The following is a 4,448-nucleotide window of genomic DNA, read 5'->3' on the forward strand; positions in this document are numbered from 1 at the left end:
CAGTTCTTTTCCCCCATTGAATTGTCTTGGCACGTTTGACAAAAATCAATTGACCATAAATATAAAGGGTGTTTTAATACTCTCTATTCTGTCTCACTCAACCATATGCTAGTGTCACACTGTCTTGATTACTGTTGCATCGCATCGTAGTAAGTTTTGAAATCAGTAAGTGTGAGCCCTCCAACTTTGTTCTTTCAAGATTGCATTGGGTATTCTCAGTCCCTTGCATTTCCATATAAATTTCATGATCAGATTATCCATTTCTACAAAAGTGGCAGCTTGATTTTGATAAGCATTGCATTGAATCCCTATTGGTGATTATTGCCATTTTATGAACCATAGTTCTTTTTGTCATTTATCTTATTAACATGGCCTATTACATTGATTGATATGCCAAACCACATTTTTTATATACTGAACCAATCTTGCATTCCTGAGACCAGTTTCATTTCATAGAGTATAATCTTCTTATGTGTTTCTGATTTCAACTTACTAGTATTTTGTTGGGGATTCCTGTGTCTATATGCATAAGGTATATCAGTCTGTAACTTTCTTGTCATATTCTTGGTTTTGAACTCAGAGTACTTGTGGCTTCAGGTAATTAATTATGAAGTTTACCTGTCTTCTAATATTTTTGGGAAGATTTTCAATTTTCTACATGAACAATTAGTGTTATTTTTTCCTTAAGTTTTTAGTAAAATTCACCACTGAAACCATTTGGTCCTAGGATTTGTGTGTGTGTGTGTGTGTGTGTGTGTACGTGTGCGTGCAAGTGTGTGCTGGGGGATGTTGGATTACTGATTCAATTCAGTTTCTTATACTTCATTCATATTTTTAACTTATTCTTGAGTCAGTTTCAGCAGATTCTATCCTTCTAAGAATTTTTCTACTTCATCTAGCTTATCAAATTTGTTGGAATATACTTGTTCATAGTATTACCTTATAATCTTTCTTATGTCTGTACCATCAGTAGTCATGTCCCCTTTCATTCTGAGCTTTGTAGTTTGTCTTCTCTTTTTCTTGGTCAGTCTACCTAAAAGTTTTCAATTTTGTTGGTTGACCTTTTCCAATAACAAGATTTTAATTTCATTGATTTCTTGATTTTTTAATTTTCAATATAATTTATTTCTCCTGTAATATTATTTTCCTTTTTTTGCTTTGTTTGGATTTAGTTTGTTTTCCAAATTTACCTTTAAGCAATGCTTCAGCTACATTTCATATATTTTGTTCTGCTATGCCTTTATTTTAATTTATCTTAAAGTACTTTCTCATTTCCCTCATAATTTCTTCTTTGAATAGTTAGTTAGCCTCGTGTATTGTTTAACTTCCACATATTTGTGAATTTCCTTCTGCTATTAATATTTTTAATTTTATGCCATTTTGATTGAAGAACTTCCTTTGTATGATTTCAATCTTTGTACATTTATTGTCTTGCTTTGTGCCCTAACCTGTGGTCTAGCCTGGAGAATCTTCTATGTGCAGTGAAAAGAATATGGAGTTTTCTGTAGATGTTTATTACGATCATTTGCTTTATAGTGTTGCTCAATTCTTATTGATCTTTTTCTTATTGTTCTATCTGTTTTCAAAGGGAGTTGTTGAAACCTTCAAATATTATTGTTGCATTGTCTATTTCTCTTTTCAATTTTGTCAATTTTTACTTCAATTTTGGAACCCTCTTGTTAAGTGAATATAGGTTTATGATTGCCATATCTCTTGATGTATTGACCCTTTTATTATTATGGAATGATTTTTTTTCCTAGTCATCATTTGGTGTTGAAGTCTGTGTTCTCTGACAGTCATATAGTCACTCCACATAGTTTTTGGTTATTGTTTGCGTAATGTATCTTTTCCCATGTTTTTACTTTCAGTCTTTGTGTGTGTGTATTTAAATCTCAAGTATGTGTTTTTACATCTAAATTATGTCTCCTATAAACAGCATATAATTGAATCATGTTTTAGTATATTTTGACATATTTTGCCTTTAGGTTGTAGTATTTAATCCATTTATGTTTAGTTTTAATTGATAAGGTATAATTTATATCTGCCATTTCCCCCCTTTTTTACTGTTTGTATTCCACTTTTATTATTACTGGAATATAAATTATATTATTTAAAGGCATTATTAAAATGCTTAACATACTAAGAAAGTTACAATATACAAATGTGTTAACAGATTGACTTTTCTATACTATTTTTAACCTAGTGTTTCTTTAAATTACTCACATCTCCATTGTTCAGTTATTCAAACCAGTTATTCCCTAGAAATGCATGGCTGATTATTTAGCACAAGTCACATATGGCAAGGACAAACGCAGATGATTGTGCCACTTAGCCAAGTGCTCATAAGGAAAATGATGAAAACTGTTCACGTCGACCAGGGCACATCAAAATATACCTTTCTTTTCGGTAGAGAGCTGCACCTGTTAAAGAATACTCTCTCTAAGACTTTCTCCTTAATGAAAGTGTGAACACCTTCCTTCTCTTTGATTTTGTCTGAAACCCATATGGTAACCAGTGTGATAGCCAATCATGTACCAAGAGATGAACATACTTCATAAAGCATCAGCATCATTAAGAGAATCTGGACATTTGGGAAGTGGTGGGGGAAGTATTGGTGGTCCAGAAGGAAACAGAGGCAGCCAGCATGCTAAAAAGTGTGGTGGTGGTGGGCCATTGAATTATAGATCTGGCTTTTCTGGTCCCAGTCCTGATCTTTGTAGGGGGGTAGTGGGGGAAGAAAATAGTTCCATGGAGCAGCTTTTGCCTTGTGATTTGATTTAATTCCAGAAGACCTGGAGGAGTTCTCACTTTTATCTGTTGAAATCTGACTTTTATTTTCATTCTCCTGAGCATTCTGTTCTATAGTATTAACAATTTCAGGCATTGGGGAAAGCAGATCAGACAGATTTTGCTTCTATTTCCAAATCCAGTGTAAACCACAATACAGGTTTCTGTCTTAAAAATCAATTGAAGCAGTGGTAGCTGGGTAAGTGAAGTTGTCTTCTGACCAAATGGCAGAACATTTGTCACCAGCTTTCCACTGTTTCAAGGGAATTGTGGTATTCTTTTTTTTTTTGGCTTTTATTCTTCTTTGAAGGTTTTCTTTTAGGTGTGCCTTTTGGTTTATTTGAAGCTTCAGAAATGTCACCATTCTTGAGAGTATGCTTAAATGAAGCCACAGCTTTATCATAAGCTTTTATCAGTGCCGTTTCATTGCAAAAGTCAGAATCATCACTCTGGCCTGTGTGCGGGGAACAGCACCCTGTCCTCCAGCTCTGGGACGCCGTCATCACCTCCTCCCCCACTGCCATGATGAGCTCTGCTTATGGGCCATACTTGCTTGTTTCTCTGCATGTCTCACAATTTTTGCTAAGAGCTGGATATTTAAAATAATTTTATGTTTTAACTGCAGAGATAAGATTCTTCCCCTTCCTTTGTGCTTTGTTGTTGTTGTTCTTTGTTTTCCGAAGGGCTCAACTGCCCTTACTCTGCCAAGCCTATATTCTCTGTTAGGTATGGCTACAGAAGTCTGTTAGCTTCCCTTGGTAATAATCAGATGATTAGACGGCAATTTCTATCCATAGGAATAAATTTGAGAAAAGTGCAACATTTCTATGAAGAAAACTTGAACATATTCTTGAGTGATGCAGACTTTTAAACAAGGAACTTCATACTATTTTTGGCTAGGGAGAGTCACTATGATATAAATAGCCATTTTCTTTAAGTAAATAAATTATTATAATAGCAACAAAAATGCCAAGACAATTTTGGGGAAATCTATACAGCCTGAATGTGGAGCTTACAGGAAAAATTAAAGAAGCAAGGAAAAGTTTGAATAAAAGAATAACAGTATGTAGTTACATAAATCAAAACAGTACAGTAATGGCAAAATGAATGTGTTGACAAATCAATGGAACAGAAACAAAAATTCAGAAAAAGTCCAGTACACATAGATAGCATGCAATATAATGGAGAAAAGATACAGAAATTGAACAAATTATTGAATAAATTATGTTTTTTAGAAAGGATAGCTCTATGAAAAGAAAATATAATAATGTTGGGATGCCAAGAGTTTTAAGGTAAGATACAAATTTCAGTGACCATAAAAAGATAAAGACTGAAAGATTATTTTGTATATTTTACATAAAAAGTACACTTACAAAAAACATCAGACTGCCAGTCAAGATGGCAGCATAGGCAGACATGGCTTGCCTCTTGGCACAACCACATCAAAATTACAACTAAAATATACAATGACCATCACTCAGAACCATCAGAAACCTAGTTGAATGGTAGTCAGAAAACTACTCAGTTAAAGAAATAGCATCCATCCAGAATGGTAGGAGGAGCACAGACATGAAACGGGCTGGTTCTCCAACCACGTGTGGTGGATAAAAGTTTGCAAGGGATATCTCGGAAGTGAGGAGTCCCAGCCCCAGTCCAGGTCC

At 34.4% G+C, this 4,448-nt stretch overlaps 1 pseudogene; it reads right to left on the reverse strand.

Annotated features, from left to right (window-relative positions):
- Positions 1–1,285: 1,285 nt before the first annotated feature.
- On the reverse strand, positions 1,286–3,946 carry LOC118499926 (annotated as a pseudogene).
- Positions 3,947–4,448: the final 502 nt, after the last annotated feature.

The sequence above is a fragment of the Phyllostomus discolor genome, chromosome 4, assembly GCF_004126475.2.
Source record: "Phyllostomus discolor isolate MPI-MPIP mPhyDis1 chromosome 4, mPhyDis1.pri.v3, whole genome shotgun sequence".
NCBI classification, from domain to species: Eukaryota; Metazoa; Chordata; class Mammalia; order Chiroptera; family Phyllostomidae; genus Phyllostomus; species Phyllostomus discolor.